General features: G+C 41.4%; 1 protein-coding gene and 1 pseudogene across 3 annotated transcripts in view; one reads left to right on the forward strand and one right to left on the reverse strand.

The window, feature by feature from the left end:
* Window positions 1-21444, forward strand: part of lingo2 (leucine rich repeat and Ig domain containing 2) — a 535791-nt gene that overhangs the window by 139317 nt on the left and 375030 nt on the right. The window lies entirely within an intron of this gene.
* Window positions 20669-21194, reverse strand: LOC144592231 (RNA-binding protein 8A pseudogene; annotated as a pseudogene).

Here is a 21444-nt window from a genome sequence, read left to right on the forward strand (position 1 = left end):
ATTACTTGGACTACAAAGGTTTATGAAGTGGCTGACCATCGCCTACTTGAGAGTAATCAGGGATGGGCAACAAATGTTACCAAAAGAAAAAAAAAGGAGAAGCATTGGAAAATTGGGAGAGAAAGAAATTGCTTCTGCCTTCTGTGAAGAATAAGGTAGCATCTTAGATAATTCAGCATTAATACATTACAAAAGATGATCATTGGTGCAAATCTTGCACTCGAACCTTTGAGGTTAATCAATTTCCAGCCACAAACCACAATGCATTCAGAAAGTAGGAAGATATTTGTACTAAACTGAAGACAAAATATTGAAATTTAGTGCTCAACTTGTTGCTGATGAATCTTGGACCATTCTCACATTTTGTATCATCAGAGGTTTGAACAAGTCAATTAATACTTTAAATATGTTCCACCATTCAAAGAAATCATGTCTGATGGATGCATGACCTAATTTGCCCACATTTCACCCATATCTTTACTATTTTACATAACACACATAAAGCTGATGACTACTATGTTGGTAGTTTCATTTGGCAGCTCCGAAACTGTGGAACAGCATCCTTCTCCCCATCAGAACTGCCCTCTCCATCGACTCCTTTAAGTCCAGGCTCAAAACCTATTTCTACTCCCTAGCGTTTGAGGCCCTCTGAGGGGGCGCTGTAAACTGTTTATGTATGTGCTGTTATTGTCTGTGTGCCATTGTATGTTCGTTTTCTTAGTACCTGAACTGATGTACAGCACTTTGGTCAACGTGAGTTGTTTTTAAATGTGCTATACAAATAAAATTGACTTGACTTGACTTGTACAAATATCCACAGTCATTTTGTGGCTAAGCATTGATTCTGTGGCCATTTTTGTGATCACACATTATTTCATTCCAGAATTCTAATTTTATGCTAACTTGTTCTTCATCTCTCCATGAGAAATACTTGCCCGTTACTCAATTATTTTATTATTTTAACCTTATTATTGAACAGAAAATGCCTGAGTTTTCTATCCATAAGCTACAAGCCAATTTCATGCAGTCTGACCCAATAATATCTAAAGAATCTGTGAGAACATGCCTAATATATTGTTGAAACCATGTGATGACCAGAACAGAAAAGAGCAGTAAATACAAGCACCTTATAGATGCTTTCTTATAATATCAAACTTTCATAATGCATTTTGTACCTGTCCACTTGCTTTCAGTGGAACGTGTACACATTCACCAACAATGCATGGACCTGGCAGGGGGGCACTGAGAATGAAGGGAGAACTGTTGGGTCAGAGGAGCTGCTGCCACATGCGGCGGCAGGCTGTAGATAGGACTGTTCGGTACTTTTCTAACTTTGTCAGCGCCAACACGTGGTGACACGTGTACTGCCCAGGTTGTGTGCAAAACAAAGGAATCCACTGTACCTAGGTACATTTAGATTTTATTTAGATTTAGAGATACGGCACGGAAACAGGCCCTTCGGCCCACCGGGTACGCGCCTCCCAGCGATCCCCGCACATTAACACTATCCTACACACACTAGGGACAATTTTTTTTAAACATTTGCCCAGCCAATTAACCTACATACCTGTACGTCTTTGGAGTGTGGGAGGAAACCAAAGATCTCGGAGAAAACCCACGCAGGTCACGGGGAGAACGTACAAACTCCGTACAGACGGCGCACGTAGTCAGGATCGAACCTGAGTCTCCGGCGCTGCATTCGCTGTATGGCAGCAACTCTACCGCTGCGCCACCATGCCGCACTAGGTATCCTAGGTACATGTGACAATAAAGTATCATTCATTCCCCTCTACCATGGTTTGTCACCTATCAGAAAGAGATGAGTTACATAAGTCCAGAGCATCTGGCATCATGCTTCACCACACTGAACTCCATTGGCTTCTGGTTTTCCCAGTTGATTAATTGACACTGTCTACGACCCAGAAGAGGGTCATTCTGACTATTGTGTCTGTGCATGTTGAAAAATAACCTCTCAAATCTATTCATACCTCCTAGAAAAGGTATCATAGCCTTTGCAGAAAGAGGGCATCAAGTGCACTTCCAGGTCACTTCTCAATGCAATAAGGGTTTCAGCTTCTACCACCCATTCAGTTCATTAGTTTTAGACACCTACTTCCTCTGGGCAAAACTGTGCTCCCTTCCCCCCACCCCTGTGCTTCTATCAATGTAACTCTATTACCATCTTTTTGCCATCTTGGTGAAGGTCCTTTATTCTATCAATAGGTTTCCACTAAATATTTAATATTCAAATGTTACTCTTTTACCATCGTTTTGCCATCTTGATGAAGGTCCTTTACTCTATCAATAGGTTTCCACTAAATATTTAATATTCAGGGAAAAATAAAACAATCCCAGAATCTGGAGTTCCAGTTCCAGTACCAGAGTCAGTGGGAAGCTGGAGACTGGGGCTTGGAATTCCTATGTACAACTCCAAAAATAGTAGTGAAACATGTAGTAGAAAATGTGGAGCAATATTGTGATGTTAAACAGCCTTTGGTGGCAGCGATGATAATGGACATCAAGAGGGAACCTTTGGAGTAACTCAACGTGTTGGGCAGCATCATTTGAGAACATGGGTATGCAAGGTTTTAGGTCAAGAATCTTCTTCAACATTTGCAAAATACAGTGTTAAAGCTACAGTGCAGAGGCGAAAAATAGTGCAAGATGTCACAACAAAGTAGTTTGGAAAATTGGCAATTCGTCCATGTTGGCTGCAATGTGTACCAGGTACCAAGCTTTACCTCCCAAACCCATATCCTTTACCAACAAGAAGAAAATCCTGGGATGGCAGGACTTTCATATGAAGAAAGACTGGATAGACTCGGCTTGTACTCACTGGAATTTAGAAGATTGAGGGGGGATCTTATAGAAACTTACAAAATTCTTAAGGGGTTGGACAGGCTAGATGCAGGAAGATTGTTCCCGATGTTGGGGAAGTCCAGAACAAGGGGTCACAGTTTAAGGATAAGGGGGAAGTCTTTTAGGACCGAGATGAGAATGTTTTTTTTCAGACACAGAGTGGTGAATCTGTGGAATTCTCTGCCACAGAAGGTAGTTGAGGCCAGTTCATTGGCTATATTTAAGAGGGAGTTAGATGTGGCCCTTGTGGCTAAAGGGATCAGGGGGTATGGAGAGAAGGCAGGTACGGGATACTGAGTTGGATGATCAGCCATGATCATATTGAATGGCGGTGCAGGCTCGAAGGGCCGAATGGCCTACTCCTGCACCTATTTTCTATGTTTCTAAAAGAGGCAGAAAGCATGTGCAATCATCCACTGGCACTTTTCTCTCTAGGTTCTGCACCAAATTGATTTAAAAATCTATCACAGCTCCTTCATAAGTACTGGGTCCAAGTTCTGAAACCCCCTCCACAGCCGTATTGTGGAAGCACCTTAACCGCAAGATACACAGCATTTCAAGGTGATTCACCATCACCTTCTCAAGGGCAGTTGAGGATGGGAAATAAATGCTGGCCTTGCCAGAGATGCCTGGATCCTTAACAATAAATAAATTGGGAAAATAAAAATTGTTTATCTGATTTGCTTTATTGTTTTGTTTCAAATTGGTTTTTAATGTATACTTGCCCCAGAGGCATTTAGAAACATTAAGTATTTTGCATCATTATCTGAAAATCAACTTCCTTTATCATCTTTTTTAAAAAATTGCATAATTATCATACTTTAGCACTGAAGTAGCTTTTCCTCTGTTGATATAGTTGTCCTTACAACTTCAACCAATTTATTGCGCATTGCTTGTTATATAATTTGTTGATTTCTATTATCCACTCTTTATTGATATTGCACATGCAACATAAAAATTTAGCTTTGTTCACATTATGGAAACTCACGCACAAATCTATTAACAGCAAAGGATGCATGACTCCTGCCCCAATGTGGCATACTTCAGGCACTACATCCTCTGTGGTTCAATTAAACTCAAATTATCTCTTCTAAATTAGCTTCCATATTATTCTCTAACAGCACTCAATGATCCAGTGCTATGGTCTGCGATAATATTCTAAAAGCTATTCCAGGAGCAACAGTTTTGTGTTTGCGTGTTTCTCTAATACATCCACAGACACTTACATAACAAGGTTATGTTATGAAGAGAAGCAGTGGATGTTTTCTCCACGAGCTGACCTATGGCAGTTTTATTTTTATCATACAAGCAATACAATGCTTGCAACATCAGTTCTTGTGAGCGCACTACTTCATTGAGTAGCTCCATTAACGTAACATTGCAAAACATCCCTTGGCATTTCACAGGAACTGATCCGTCTGTGAAGTTATCACTGAAGCAACTAAGGAGGTTGCTGCAAACCTTGGTAATATAGGCAGATATTGAAAGGTCTTTCATGTAAAGGGAGACAAATTGAAAGACTTTCGGAAGGTGTTTCAGATATTGTGATCGAGAAAGTCATGGTCACATCCACAAGTAGTTTAGCAAATAGAGTGCAGCTGTAATGGACAAGCTTTTTTCTCCTTCATTACGTATTCATTTAAGGACATTTTTTTCCTACCTATTCAATGCTTTATAAAACTGCATTAGCTCATTGTATTAATTTTCTTAATTTCGCAGCTTTATTTATTAGCTAAGCAGTGGAATTAATCTGTCCCATTGTAATAATCAACACCACTGATCAAATAACCTCTTTTCCCACCCCACCAGCCAGCGGATCCAACATATCATCCACCAACATTTCCGTCACCTACAACAGGACCCCACCACTGGCCATATCTTCCCATCCCCTCCCCTCTCTGCGTTCCGCAGAGACCGTTCCCTCCGCAACTCCCTGGTCCACTCGTCCCTTCCTACCCAAACCACCCTAACCCCGGGCACTTTCCCTTGCAACCGCACGAGATGCAACACCTGTCCCTTCACCTCCCCCCTCAACTCCATCAAAGGACCCAAACAGTCTTTCCAGGTGAGACAGAGGTTCACCTGCACCTCCTCCAACCTCATCTATTGCATCCGCTGCTCTAGATGTCAGCTTATTTATATCGGCGAAACCAAGCGCAGGCTCGGCGATCGCTTCGCTGAACACCTGCGCTCGGTCCGCATTAACGCAACTGATCTCCCGGTGGCCCAGCACTTCAACTCCCCCTCCCATTCCCAGTCTGACCTCTCTGTCATGGGCCTCCTCCAGTGCCATAGTGAGGCCCACCGGAAATTGGAGGAGCAGCACCTCATATTTCGCCTGGGCAGTTTGCGGCCCGGTGGTATGAACGTCGACTTCTCCAACTTCAGATAGCTCCTCTGTCCCTCCCTTCCCCTCCTCCTTCCCAGATCTCCCTCTATCTTCCTGTCTCCACCTATATCCTTCCTTTGTCCCACCCCCGACATCAGTCTGAAGAAGGGTCTCGACCCGAAACGTCACCCATTCCTTCTCTCCCGAGATGCTGCCTGACCTGCTGAGTTACTCCAGCATTTTGTGAATAAATCGATTTGTACCAGCATCTGCAGTTATTTTCTTATACCTCTTTTCCCTGTTCTTTCCAGAAACAAATCCCGACTTTCCCTAAATTAGTTTGCATTGAAATAAAACCATGTTTATCATTTTGGAAATGCTGCATGAAGTTGGTAAACTGGTTAAATGATTAAAAAACGGCTAGGTGATAGGAGATAGAGGGTGGAGAGAAAAGGATTTTTTTTTGACTGAAAATCTGTGACTCATTCTCCCTGTTGCAGCAGGTTAGCTGCAGGTGTTCCAGAGGTTAATTGGCCTCAGTAAATTGGCACTATTGTGTATGGAATGGATGCAATAGTGGGGTAACATAGAGCTAGTGTCAATGTGTGATCAATGGTTGGCATGGACTCAGTGAGCCGAAGGAGCTTTTTTTCTCCATTCTGTATCTTTAAACTAAACCAAACTAATGCTGTGATGTACTGCTAGGATCAGTGCTGGAACCGTTGCTGTTTGTGATACTTATTAATGGCTTGGATGTGAATATTGAAGGTATGATTGGTAAATTTGCAAATATCACTAAATTGGCAGTAGTGGATAAAGGAAGATTGTCTAAAGCTACTTCAGGATATAGATAAGGTGGAAAGTAAGACAGAACATAGGTAGATTGTATTTAATCCTAGCAAGCGTGAAGTGATGCATTTTGAGAAGTCAAAGAGGGGTGGGACATATTCAGTAAATGGTAAGACACCAAAAAATGTTGTTGGAGACAGTTAGGGCCCAAATCCATGGTTCCTTGAAAGTGGCAAACACAGGACGATAGGATGTTAAAGAAGGCATTTGACATGCTTGCCTTTATAGGTTGGGGGATAGAACATTAGAGATGGGAATTTATATTACATCTCAGATAATGTAAACAGGCCCTTCAGCCTACTGAGTCCGTGCTGACCAATGTTAGTAGACACTGACTCAGTGGGCTGAAGGGCCTGTTTTCATGCTGTATCTCTTTAAAAAAATCAATATAAGATATAAGAGAAATGCAAAATCTTTTTCCCATGGCAGGGATATCAAAAACAAAAGGGCAGAGGTATAAGGAGAGGAATGAGTTTTAAAGGGTATCTGAGGAATACATTTTTTTTTACATAGAGTGTTGATATATGGTATGTGTTGAAAGGAGGAGGTATCTGATACAAGCAGTACACTTAAATGGAAGGATCTGATCCTAATGCAGACAAATGGGATGAATGTAGATGTCAAAAAGATTGGCATGATGTGATGAGCTGGCGGTTCTATTTCTGTGCTGTACCACTCTGATTTACACACAACTGCTCTCACGGACATTAGTAATGTCCATCTGTTCTTTTTTAGGTGTGAGTTGAGGGATAGACATTTGAAAACTTGCCAGTAAAACTTATCTTGGGGCATCTCGAATGGAAAACAGTTCCATTGACACTATTTCTACAGATACCTCATGATCTTCTGTGTAAGAAATAACTGCAGATGTTGGTTTAAATCGAAGATAGAGACAAAATGCTGGAGTAACTCAGCAGGATAGGCAGCTTCTCTGGAGAGAAGGAATGGGCGACGTTTTGGGTCGAGACCCTTCTTCAGACCTCATGATCTGTGCATTTCCAGCATTTTCTGTTTTTATTTCAGATTTCTCATCCATAGACTATTCAACATTCCCTTGGCACTATACTTTATTGTCAACTAAGATTGAATGTATTGTGCAAAAATTTGAAGCATCAACCTTGTGGCTTAGAGATGGAAGTTTTGCCATATTGGCAAACGTGAACTAGAGGAGATAGATGAGATTGAATAAAGGAGTTATGAAGATGAATGATAAATATACTACATGTTTCTTAATTACCCCAAGTATTTGCCAATACCTGTGCAAAACTATTGTGGATTAAGTTTGTGGAGTCCATAATAAAATAGTTTCTTGTCGTCTGTGGTAAAATGGACTCTTGTCATTCAATTATTTGTGATAGATTTATTAATTATTTGGTGAAGATGTTATCTGTGGGGAACTAAAACAACATGTTGGGCAATGCCTTGCTATTTCACAGTCCAATGCTAGAAAAAAAAAAGCAAAATTAATTTGCCCGCAAACTCCATGTATAAATGATATATTAAAAAATGTGGAAACACGAGAGTAATTTCAAGGTTGTGATCTCATTTCAGTACTCGGATTGTGGTCGTAAACTGCTTCAGTATTTGATTTCTGATGCTGTCGGATGGCTGCCTTCTAATTTATTTCATTATTCTCACCGCAGAAACAAAACCCATCCAAACAATCTGCATCATATAACTTTCGACGAATCATCAGAATGACGTGCAGTGTCATTAATCTTGCCACAACACCTGGCAACATTTTTAATACTCGTTTTATTAAATCAATTATTCAAGGGATGTGGGGAACATTAACAAGGCTAACACTTATTGGACATCTCTGAATGCCTTCCCCCAAATCCTTAGTCCATCTGATTAGTATTTTCCCATAATATTCACGTTATCGGAGTAAAAATAGGCCATTCAGCCCATCGAGTCTACTCCGCCATTCAATCATGACCGATCTCTGCCTCCTAATCCCATTTACCTTCCCATAACCCTTGACACCCATTCTAATCAATAATTTGCCTAACTCTGCCTTTAAAATAGCCACTGACTTGGCCTCCACAGCCCTCTGTGGCAATGAGTTCTACAAATTAACTACCCTCTGACGAGAGAAGTTCCTCCTCACCTCCTTTCAAAAAGAGCGCCCTTTAATTCTGACATTATGACCTCTGGTCCTAGACTCTCCCACCAGTGGAAAAATCCTTTTCACGTTCCCTCTATCTATGCCTTTTACTATTCTGTAAGTTTCAATGAGGTCCCCACTTAACCTTCTAAACTCCAGCGAGTAGAGGCCCAGTGCTTTCAAATGCTCCTCAAATGCTAATGTTGTTAGATAGCACTCAAAGCAAAGCTTTTCACTTGATCTGGGTATATGTGCAATGATAAACTAAACTAAACTGAACTGGAGAGCTCCAGATCTCCAATCCAATACTGATTGAGAGGTTCAATTGCAAGTCAATACAATATGTGACTTGGAGTGACCTTGAAGGAAGTAATCCACTCAAGATCCTGATGCCTTTAATCTTCCAAGTGATAGAGGTCTGAGTTCGGGAGGTGCTGATAGACAATAGACAATAGACAATAGGTGCAGGAGGAGGCCATTTGGCCCTTCGAGCCCGCACCGCCATTCAATGTGATCATGGCTGATCATTCTCAATCAGTACCCCGTTCCTGCCTTCTCCCCATACCCCCTGACTCCGCTATCCTTAATAGCTCTATCCAGCTCTCTCTTGAATGCATTCAGAGAATTGGCCTCCACTGCCTTCTGAGGCAGAGAATTCCACAGATTCACAACTCTCTGACTGAAAAAGTTTTTCCTCATCTCAATTCTAAATGGCTTACCCCTTATTCTTAAACTGTGGCCCCTTGTTCTGGACTCCCCCAACATTGGGAACATGTTCCCTGCTTCATGTTTCCTGAAGAGACCTTTTCAAATTGCTGCAGTACATTTTGTAGATTATACATATCTGTAGCCATGGTTTGTCAGTGCTGGACTGGTAAACAGTTAATATGGCGAATGAAATATCAGTGACATTAATTGTTTCTCTTTCAACACCGACAGCTTGATCTGCTGTTTGTTCCCAAGTATTCTGTTTTAATTCAGATTTCCAAGATCAGTATTATTTTGCTTTTGGATAAATGAATGGATTGATTGCCAAACTAGTGCAATGTTTTTACCTTCTAAGAATGTTCTTGGAGTTGCATTCACTCTTACATGTGGAGAATATTCTGTCACAGACCTGATTTATACTATGTAGATGGTTACAGGGCTGCGGGTGCCAAGAAGTGTGTCACTAGTTACATGATTCTTGGCCTCTGTACTTTTCTACCACAGCATCTATGTAGACAGTTAAGCTAATTTTCAATGATCAATCCCCAGATGTTGACGGTATTGATTGTAAAACTATTGAACATTATGTGAAAAAATTGGACTGTTTCTTATTTACACCAGCACCATCGCTTAATGTTGGTGTAACATAAATATTATATGTAGGTAAGTGATACCCATGTATTGAATGAATGAATGAATGAATAAGTTTATTGGCCAAGTATGCAGATACAAGGAATGTGCCTTGGTGCTCCGCTCACAAATGACAACACAAACATACAGTTAACAATTAAGAATAAAGCATAGACACATCAAAACAATAAGTATGCACCATTACGGTCTAAACATGTGGGTGAAAATAAACCAAAGCAAAAAAGAGACTACAGACTTTGGTTATTGAGTAGAACTATCACTCGTGGGAAAAAAAGCTGTTTTTATGTCTGGCTGTGGCTGCTTTGACAGTCGGGAGTCACCTTCCAGAAGGAAGTGCTTCGAAGAGTTTGTGGCCAGGGTGAGAGGGGTCAGAGATGATCCTGCCCGCTCGCTTCCTGGCCCTTGCAGTGTACAGTTCGTCAATGGGGGGGAAGGTTGCAGCCAACAATCTTCTCAGCAGTGTGAACGATCCGTTGCAGCCTCTGGATGTCGTGCTTGGTGGCTGAGCCAAACCAGACCATGATGGAGAAGGTGAGGATTTATTTTATTTATTTCTATCAATTAAGATGTTACACCATTGCTCCATCAACATTCTGTTGGCTATAAAATATCTTGTGGAACTGTTGTCAACAAGTGTGGAAAATATCTTTCTTAGCATGACCAATATTTATCACCAACCACCATTTCACAACAGATTATCCCATGTGTCTCACTGTACAGTTTTGGGAATCTGCAGTGCACAGATTAGATTCTGTGTTCTCTGCAAGATAACCATGGCTGCACTTCATTCCCATTAACATCCTTTGGCAACTCGACTAGAAAAGGGGTGATATAAATACACAAATTTTCATCTTCTTTTCCTGCTCCATCTTTCTCCTTTTCTTCCTCCCTCCCTTGCAAGGTCTTGACACAGAGCGAACAAAGGCTTTTCTAGAGGCCATCAATATAGAAGAGTCAGTTGCAATCAGAAATTGCAGCTTTCCCCAGAGTCTGGTGAGGATAAGGAATGTACTACTGCAGGGGGTTTAACTGTTGCTATGACATCATTCTCTGCTGTTCATCTCCTCCCGTCCTCCCTCCCTCCCCTCCTCCCCCTCCCTCCCCTCCTCCACCCTCCCCTCCTCCACCCTCCCTCCCGTCCTCCCCCTCCCTCCCTCCCTCCTTCCACCCCCCTCCCCCTCCCTCATCCCTTCCCCCATCCCTCCTCCCCCTCCTCCTCTCCCCTCCCCTCCCCCTCTCCCCTCCCCCTCCCCCCACCCCTCCACCCTCCACCCTCCCCTCCCCCCTTCCCCCTTCCCCCCTTCCCCTCCCCCCTTCCCCTCCCCCCCTTCCCCTCCCCCTCCTCCCCCCACTCCATCCCCCACAACCCCCTTATCCTCCCTCCACCCCCCCTCCCTCATTTCCCCCCCTCCCTCCCTAGGAGATAGATTTAAACTTTAAAATGGGAATAACCGATTTCAATGAAACTTCTTCCATTAGCACCAAAGGGATGATGGTGAGTAAGGTGGGCCTAAAATTGTCACGCTATCGTGTACTGTTTTGGCTGTAGTTCAGGAACAAACAAATGACAGTTTTACTTTATATATACATATATATATATATATATATATATATATATATATGTGTGTGTGTATGTATGTATGTATGTGTATGTGTGTGTATATATATGTGTGTATATATGTATATGTATATATACTGTAATTGCCAACTATAAATTGCTGAAAGATAAAATCTGGAGAAGATTCTGAATGAAAATTAAATAAATGGTACTCTATTAGATGTCATCTAATTGGGAGGAGGAATATGCCAGAGGGCTGATGACTGAGTTCAGTATCCTTACCTTCTGAAACTACGGAACTGCAGATGTTGAAAATGCTTCAATTTAACCTAACTGGCATCCAAATCCCACCTTAGAATCAATGCTCACAGCAGTTGAAACAAGTGAAAATTTTACAGATTCGGGGATTGACATCATTTAGTTTTTGTCTGTATAAAGCAGCATGAGAAATAATGTGCGCATTGTGTCACAACGACCTTCAGAAATATTCACTCTACTTCAATCAGCCAGGGCAGTCATAAAAATACCCGGTGGTGATGTTGCCTTTTTGAAACAAGCTGTGTTCTGATTTCTCAGAAAGTTTAAAAAAAACTGTAGATGCTGCAAATCTGAGGTATAAACAGAAAACACTAAAAATGCTCAGTAGTTCAGGCATCATCTGCAGAGATAGATGTAATGCTTCAGATTGATGATTTCATAAGATTATAAGTGATAGGAACAGAATTGGGCCATTCAGCCCATCAAGTCTACTCTGCCATTTAATCATGGCTGATCTAACTCTCCCTCCTAATCCCATTCTTCTGTCTTCCCATAAACCACTGACACCCGTGCTAATCAAGAATCTATCTATCTCTGCCTTAAAAAATTCCATTGACGGCCTCCACAGCCCTCTGCGGCAAAGAATTCCACAGATTCACCACCCTCTGACTAAAAGATCTACAGTCAGTACTGTAATAATGTCCCTTTGCTCTGTCCACCAGTGTCACATTGTAAAATATCCAAGCGACTTTTATTTAGCAAGCTTGATATAGCATACAGAATTACAATATTTATCTCTGCTGTTCTTTTGGAGAGCAGTCAGTGGGGTAGATGCTGCGTCCTCAGCCTGACAAATCTGGGATTATTGAGCCATGTGTGAGGACGGTGAGTCTTGAACTTCACTCATCCAGGATAGTTGAGAACAATCCATTCCATTCCTGAATTGCACCTTGTAGATGATAGAGAGGCGTTTGGTTATCAGGCGGTGTGTTATGAATGCCAGGATATTGAATATTGCTTCCAAATACAACGGATTACAGAACAATTAGGATTTGATGAGATTTCTCAGATCTTTTGTGAGATTAAACTTGAGGATAGTGTTAGCAGTGTTGGTTTCCATACCTAAAGAAAGATATACCTGCCTTGGAGCCCTTGTGATGCAGGTCGATTCTTGGCTGAGGATTTCAAACTCTGATATCATCAAGGAATATGATATCTGGGGTTGGGGGGGGAACAAGATATTGATGCTGAATGAATGAGGAATTGGTCCACTCCCACAACTTCTACTTATAAAATGTTGATGCAGTGCAAGCCTCAAGAAATTCAAGAGTAATGTCTGTCATTTTGCACAGACATGTCGGTCAATCTTCAGAAAGCACTTCATGTTACCATGGAAGTGAGAGAAATAGTAGTGTGTTAAGGCAGTTTATGAAAATCAAAGGAAAGTTGTTATATTGGTACAATATAACAATTTAAATTCAAACATACATGGATATTACGAGTTTAAGAATCCTGCCCTCAGCCAGAGTCTTTATAAAAATACAGCATTGTGTTTGCAGTTGCTGTAATATTATAACTCATTTGAAGAATGCTTTTAAAAAATCTAATGAATTTTAACAACTCCTGATTTGTATCTAAGTCGAGACACTTATTTGGGCCATAATTAAATTATACAACTATATGTTTTGGCTTATAATGAAGCACTGACCAATGCAGCATTTATTTGAAATATTGTAAATGCATAAAGTTGATTAATTTGAGTACACAGAGTTGACATTTGTGTTAAAATGAAGCTGTATAATAAGTTCATTCAGAACAAGTTGGCCTGCCAATGAAGTATCAATGCAATTTGTATCAAATAGATTAACTTTATTTTCATGGGTCAATAAGTCAATTAAAATGGCAGGCAAACAAGTACCATTTAACCCTGGGTCAATATCATTTCCAAACACTTCCTTTGTGTTGTAACCTATTAGCATCAGTAGGGGCATCAAATGTGCATTCTCCGTGCAATAACTGAAATAAACAAAATTGTACAAATGGATTGGAGACAAAAGCAGTCTGCTGTTTCTTATGTCTTTCATTGGGGGTAAAACCTGTTTTGAAACAGAAACAATAGAGTTTTGTCTCTCAATGGTTGAAATCTGCGGATGATCTCCAGATCGTGAATATGAAGAACATGACAATGAAATGGTTCAATGCAATGATGTGACTAGGTGATAACAATTTGAAAGACTGCATCCCATTTTTCATGAGTTTTGGGGGTTTTTATTGAGGAAAGGAAGTCTGACAATTACATAGATCCTTTGATGACATCCTCGCACAAGTATTTTTGAAGATAGACACAAAAAGCTGGAGTAACAGCGGGACAGGCAGCATCTCTGGAGAGAAGGAATGGGTGACGTTTCGGGTTGAGACCCTTCTTCAGACTTTTTGAAGTTGGATCTTTAATGTAAAGCAAGATCACACACAATGATGTTTTAGTCCCTGTCTGTGGGATACATATTAGTTGAAATACCAGGAATAACTCAGTCGGTCTTTCCCAAACAAACATCATGGAATTTTTAGTATCTTTCCAAGAGAACAGACAGGGGTTTGGGTTAACAGCTCATTCAAAGGATTTCACTTGCAATAGGGTAACACTGCTCCAGGACTGCCAAGATGTTTTGTGTTGCAGTCTCTGGAGTGGAAACTAAACTCAAACTTTTGTCTCAAAGGGAAGGTTGTGCTGCCAAGTGAACCACTGATAAGATAGACTTCCTTGACAATAAAAGTAAAACAAATCAACTTGTTTGTTATCACCTAGGGTTGCACGGTGGCACAGCAGCAGAGTTGGTGCCTTACAGCGATTGCAGTGCCAGAGATGCAGGCTCAATCCCGACTACAAGTGCTGCCTGCATGGAGTTTGTGTGTTCTCCACATGACCATGTGGGTTTTCTCTGAGATTTTTAGATTTTAGATTTAGATTTAGAGATACAGCGCAGAAACAGGCCCTTTGGCCCGCCGAGCGATCCCCGCACATTAACACTATCCTACACATACTAGGGACAATTTTTACATTTGCCCAGTCAATCAACCTACATACCTGTACGTCTTTGGAGTGTGGGAGGAAACCGAAGATCTCGGAGAAAACCCACGCAAGTCACGGGGAGAACGTACAAACTCCGTACAGACAGCGCCCGTAGTCAGGATCGAAACTGAGTCTCCGGCGCTGCATTCGCTGTAAGGCAGCAACTCTAACGCTGGGCCACCGTGCAAGATCTTCGGTTTCCCCCCACACTCCAAAGACATAAAGGTTTGTAGGTTAATTGGCTTCATGTAAATATAAAGTTGTCCATAGCGTGTGCAAGATAATGTTAATGTGTGGGGATTGCTGGTCGGTACGGACTCGGTGGGCTGAAGGGCACGTTTCCACACTGTATCTCTAAACTAAACTGGCAAGATTACGTAACATCATAATTCCCCCACACTTCCATTCCATGCAGCCATCCACCCCCACGCCCTCTCTAGAGAAAGGCTTAAACAGGCAGTTGGTTGATCTTGCCTCTGTATACTTTGTTGTCACCTTGTCTTAACTAACAATGATCTATTCAACATTTTCCTTGAACTGCATCCCCTATGATGTCTCGTTCTCACTCCTTACACTTCCTTATCTCTGTATCTCCATCTTCCCTGACTATCAGTCTGAAGAAGGGTTTTGACCCAAAACATCACCTATTCCTTCTATCCAGAGATGCTGCCTGTTTCGCTGATTTACTCCAGCATTTTGGGTCCATCTTTGGTGTAAACTAGCATCTGCAGTTCCTTCCTACACACTTGGATTTTCATTGGGTAGTCCACAAACAGAGCAATTAATGAAACAGAACATTTATGAATGGCCAGGATTGAATTCATTTTGTTATCGGCACTTCAGGAGAGTGAAATTTGGTATTTTACAAAACAGACAGAATGTGGTTGTCTTTGTTTACACCCTGACCTGCTTGTTTTCTTCTACAAACATCAAAGACCATTGATTTATTTACTTGTAAGAAAATAACTGCAGATGCTGGTACAAATCGAAGGTATTTATTCACAAAATGCTAGAGTAACTCAGCAGGTCAGGCAGCATCTATTTATATATTTATTTATTTACTTGCCTCAGTAATTATATTTCACAAACTTATCTACTTCAGTACTTTATAATATGTGTTCATATTTCCAAAGTTTTTATTTTGTCGCAGTCAATCTCTTGTCTTTGTTTTCATATAACATATATAACATATAACAACTACAGCATGGAAACAGGCCTGTCCGGCCCTACCAGTCCACGCCGACCATTCTCCCTGACCTAGTCTCATCTACCTGCACTCAGACCATAACCCTCTAATCCCCTCTTATCCATATACCATATCCCCTTTTCGGTCCTGTGTAACGTAAAATAGGGTTGCCTGTTTGGATCTCCAAACGTAGCTCCTTGATCCTAAATTAGGATGATTGAACACACTTCTTTGATGATGTAAATGTTGGTTTATATGAAGAGGTTCCAAATTGATTTTGTATTACAGTGATTGTATAAAACATTGATAGCTGAACATTTAAGCCTTAGTTGTTGCTAATGAATGGAATAAAATAGAAATAACACAGAGATAGACCATACCAGTTTATAATCCAGAGCAGTTTTCTAATCTAATTTTCTCAACATGATACCTTCTTCCCCATATGAACCTCATATATTGCCCCCCACCCCTTCACCATTAATATATATATATAGCTATAATATATATTAATATCTATATATATACAACTATAATATATATTAATATATATATATATAAATATATATAGCCTTCTCTGTCGTCAAATATATAATGAAGAGAGGCATTCCCGCCAGTTTTCCTTCACGAAAGAAGCTTCTTAATTTTCTGTTTGATTTTTTTGATGACTATCTTACGTTGATGAGCTCGTTTTTCCCTCCTCTGCAAGTGGAAATTCTCTTATTTTTCTCTTTCTCACTCCTCTCATTGGCTCCCTTCCCCAACCTCTCGCACACATTACCTCCTTTCTACCCCAGACAATCTCTCTCTCTGCTCATTCTTTCCCTTTCCTCCACTCTCTCTCTCCCTCCTGACCTCCTCTTTCCCCTTTCTTCCCTTATCCATCCCCTCCTCCCTTACCTGCTTTTCCCTTAGCTCCTTCCGCCCCCTCTCCTTCTCTCTTTCCTCCTCTCTCCATTTGCCCTCTCTCTTTCTACCCCCTCTCTTCCTCCCTCTCTTCCTCCATCTCTTCCCTTTCCTCTTTGTCTCTGCCTATTCTGTTGAAATCTTTTATCGACACAAAATGCTGGAGTAACTCAGTGGGACAGGCAGCATCTCTGGATAGAAGGAATGAGTGCCATTTCGGGTCAAGACCAGTCTTCAGACTCTGTCCAGCATTTTATCTCTATCTTCAGTATAAACCAGCATCTGCAGTTCCTTCCTCCACTGTTGAAAACTTCTGTTGTTTTAATATTAGATCCCTGTCAGATTTCTTTCCAAATAAATATAAATTTAGAGTTCTACCATTATCCTTGCCTGCACCGCCTTCAGTCCTCCATGCTTCCAAAATTTGGCAACCACAGGCTGTATTCCAATGTTTTGTTATTATTTGATACAAGTTCCACAAACATCCTCTGCTTTATTGCTGTATGAGTTTCACAAAACCTTTTCTGTTGGTATTTTAAAACAATTAGCCAGGAGTGAATAAGGTGCAAAAGTCTATTCCTGTAATTATCATCATGTGCATTCAATAGGTGTGCCATTAGCTAATAGGAGTTTTCTAAACATGATTTAGACCTTGGACCAACAAAATAAACATAATTATGGTAGCTCCTTTTCACTTGAATTATTCAACAATTTAATACAATAAACACCCTGGAATGTTTCCTCTTGCTTTTACGAGTTTGTAGTAATCAAAGGAAGCCTTATTCCAAGAATAAATTGTCCATTTGCTGTAGAGTTCATTAGAACCTCCAAGCTATTCAGTCCTAAACTGCTATTTTTCAGAGGTTTATTATGTGGAGACACCTTATTTCTGCAACATTTAGATGCACCTTATGGTACTCTCTATTAGGAATGTTTGGAATTTTGTTTAGATTTACCATGATGGTGTTTTTAATGTAATTATGTTCGGTGCAACCAGTTTGTGTGCTGGTTATCTTTTAAGCCCTTAAAGATTCTATTAGAGTCATGAGCCCGCTCCTACAGGATGTTATTACATGAGCAGCAATTCATCATTCTTATCGGTAAACAGGCAACCACCATATTATGGCTGGTTGGTGAACAAAAAATCATCTTTATAGAATTCAGAAATCACTGCCCAAAATTTGAGACATGGAAAAAAATTATATTTCATGAAATTTATGTGAAAATAAATAAATAAACACAACATTTTTATTTTCAACTTGTGTTTCCTGATGTTGTGCAGATGACGCAGTTTCACATTTTAGAAAATTGCAATATGGACCATTTTAGGGAAACTCAACACTCGAGAGTCGCTGGTACTTTAGTTGAACCAATGCTGTGTAGCACACAGTATGTGAGAGGATGTTATGCTATTAGATTGCATTGATCAAAATTGACATTGTCAATGTGGGCCCACTTGTGCAAACCAGTGAACTTTCATTCCCATTTTTCCATTGCATGCTCATTTTTTTGACATTCGATTATCTGATACACTTTGTACCTCCATTAACTGTTTGCTCTGTTTAGGCTTCTGTGACTCAATCTCTTCTTCTACCTCTTCTTCTGCCTTTCTTTTTTTTAAATTCCCCTTCTTACTCTTTAACGTAATTTTCTTCCCTCTATTTTCTTCCTATTTTCTCCTCTTTTCAGCCAGGTGTTACGGAGAGCTATTATATGGGGAAAAAAAATTGCTGTCACCAATAGGCTATGATTCTGTTTGGAGTGCCTTTGCCAAAATCCTCTCACTGAGCACACATACTTCTCCTTGATCACTCTCCCATCTATGCCTTTTCTCACCATAATTTATCACCTACTTGTTCTCCAAATTATTGTCCTAACAAATTTAGGGCAGCACAATGGCAGAATTGCTGCCTCACAGCACCAGAGATCCTGTCTATAGGTGCTGTCTATACGGAGTTTGTACGTTCTCCCTGTGACCGCTCAGTTTTCTCCGGGTGCTCCGGTTTCCTCTCACTCTCCAAAGATGTACAGGGTTGTAGGTTAATTGTCTTCTGTTAAATGTAAATTGTCGGATAGTGCTAGGGTACAAGGTGATCACTGGTTGGCACAGACTCGGTGGGCCGAAGGGCCTGTTTCCAAGCTGTAATTCTAAAATCTAAAGTCTAAATATTAGTCTCTTCCTGTTTGTCTGCTGCTTCCCTCATTCTGGCACCATCTTATCTTTTCAAACATTGTAAGTGGTTAGAGGGCATATTTCTTTAATTGCCTCAGCCCCTCTGCTCATCAATCTTTCTTTCTGCAAAGATGTCTTCTCAACAAATTACAATGATCTGTACAAGAACATTTATCTCATGTTGTCTTCCATTCTTTTTCATGCTTGAAAACACTCATTTTTATCAAGTAAACATTGTAAGTGAAATAATTACCTACAACATTAAGTGTTGAGAAGTTGAAATGATTTTGCCTGAGGAACAAGAGTTAGATAGAGCTCTCAGGGCTAGTGGAATCAAGGGATGTGGGGAGAAGGCAGGCACGGGGTATTAATTGGGGACGATCAGCCATGATCACAATTAATGATGGTGCTGGCTCGAAGGGCAGAATGGCCTCCTCCTGCACCTATTTTCTATGTTTCTAACAACATGATCTTCCTTCCTATCAGCTCTGCCTGTGACATATTTTGTTTCCATCTTTTCTTGAAATATTCCGAGTCACACAGCCAAGTTTACTGTTGGGGTATAATCTGAACTCTTGGGTTTCATCGCTTCAGTGCATGGGTATCCATTGCAATTTTAAGAAAATTATGTAATTGTCCCATAATAAAGTTTGACAACTGCATCCCCATTTTGAAATTAGAAGCAAAAGAAGTTGAATGAATGAATAAGTTTATTGGCCAAGTATGTGCATATACAAGGAATGTGCCTTGGTGCTCCGCTCACAAATGACAACACAAACAAACAGTTAACAATTAAGAATAAAGCTTAACCACATCAAAACAATAAGGATACAACATTACGGTCTAAACATATGGGTGAAAATAAACCAGAGCCAAAAAGAGACTACAGATTTTTCAATGCAGAAACAACATAAACATTGGTCCTTGGTGCAGCTGACAGATGGTATCGACGTGCCCAAGGATAATGGTTTCTTTGGGCAAGCATGGTCGATAAAATAAAAATGGTTTGCAACAGCATGTAAAGATGCAAGAGAAAATTAATAGAGAAATGCAGCCATGATACTGTGAAATATGGGGGTGGGAGATACTTTCCTTTTTAAATGCATGTACTACTATTACTTATCCCATTCACTGGAGTTTAGAAGGATGAGAGGGGATCTTATAGAAACATAACATTTTTAAAGGATTGGACAGGCTAAATGCAAGAAAAATGTTCCCGATGTTGGGGGAGTCCAGCATTTCATCATATGTGTACAGAACTCAAGGCTCACCACCTGGACACCAGTATTCCCAAGCAACATGATCTAGCTTATAATGTTGGTGCACTCTTGCCATTGAGGGAGTGCAGATTCTTGCTATTGAGGGACTGCAGCGTAGGTTCACCAGGTTAACGCCCAGGATGGCGGGAATGACATATGATGAAAGAATGGATCGATGGGGTATGTATTCACTGGAATTTAGAAGGATGAGAAGGGATCTTATAGAAACATATACAATTCTTAAGGGATTGGACAGGCTAAATGCAGGAAAATTGTTCCCAATGTTGGAGGAGTCCAGAACCAGGGGTCACAGTGTAATAATAAAGGGTAGGCGATTTAGGACCGAGATGAGGAAAAACCTTTCCACCCAGAGAGTTATGAATCTGTGGAATTCTCTGTCACAGAAGGCAGTGGAGGCCAGTTCACTGGATATTCTTAAGAGGGAGTTAGATCTTGCTCTTAGGGCTAAAGGAATCAAGGGATATGGGCAAAAAGCAGGAAAAGAGCACTGATTTTTGATGATCAGCTATGATCATATTGAATGGCGGTGCTGGCTCGAAGGGTCAAACGGTCTGCTCCTGCACCTATTTTTCTGTTGTCAATTTGTACCAAATGTTCTGTTGATGAGGAAACTGTCGCCAAGGGATGCACAGAGCGCTGGTTCTCTAAGTATGGTAACAAGTTTGGAAGGGATGATGGCATTGCATGCTAGGGTTGCCAACTGTCCCGTATTAGGCGGGACATCCCGTATTTTGGGCTCAATAACGCTTCCGGTCCGGGCTCTGGCTTCTCCTGCGGCCACTCCGCCTCTTGCTCCTAGGGGGCCCCCTGATAAAGCCCCAGTCCACGCTGATGGGCTGCCCGGCCATCTCCAACCCGTTCAAACCTTCCATGGCCGCCTGCTCCTCCTTGTAGCCTGGGTCTCGTACTCCACCAGAACGTAGCCCTTGAGGTAGTCGGTGCGCCGGTCCAGGTTGAGGTGCAGGTTCTTGATCTCACCGTACTCGGCAAACTTGTCATGGATGACCTCCTCGGTGGCTTGCTCGTGGACTCCGGACACAAACAGGATCCACCCCTCCACCGAGCATAGAGGGCCTGGCTCGTCACCGTCTAGCTCCATGGAGTTGTAGTCTTCTCGTAGCCTGGATCGAGCACCTTCCTCTGAGCCAAATCCTCCCTCTTCTTCGCTTTCTTCTTCAGTTTCTGGATAATTTTGTCGCCCTCGTTGACAATGGCGAAGTCCTCGCCTGCCTCATGGAGGTCCAGCAGGAGATTAGTGACATTTTGGGTCAAGACCCTTCTTCAGACTGAGGAAGGGTCTCGACCCGAAACGTCACCCATTCCTTCTCTCCCGAGATGCTGCCTGACCCGCTGAGTTACTCCAGCATTTTGTGTCTACCTCCGGACAGTGTAGGCCCGGAGGCCTGGCGCCGCCTAACGGAGGTTGCATAACAACCCGCCTCCTGGCCCAGGCAGCCGCCATTGGTGGAGCGGGAGCACGTGGCCGCTGGCTGGGGGAGGTCACGTGAGGCAT

The sequence above is a fragment of the Rhinoraja longicauda genome, chromosome 3, assembly GCF_053455715.1.
Source record: "Rhinoraja longicauda isolate Sanriku21f chromosome 3, sRhiLon1.1, whole genome shotgun sequence".
In the NCBI taxonomy this organism is placed as follows: domain Eukaryota; kingdom Metazoa; phylum Chordata; class Chondrichthyes; order Rajiformes; family Arhynchobatidae; genus Rhinoraja; species Rhinoraja longicauda.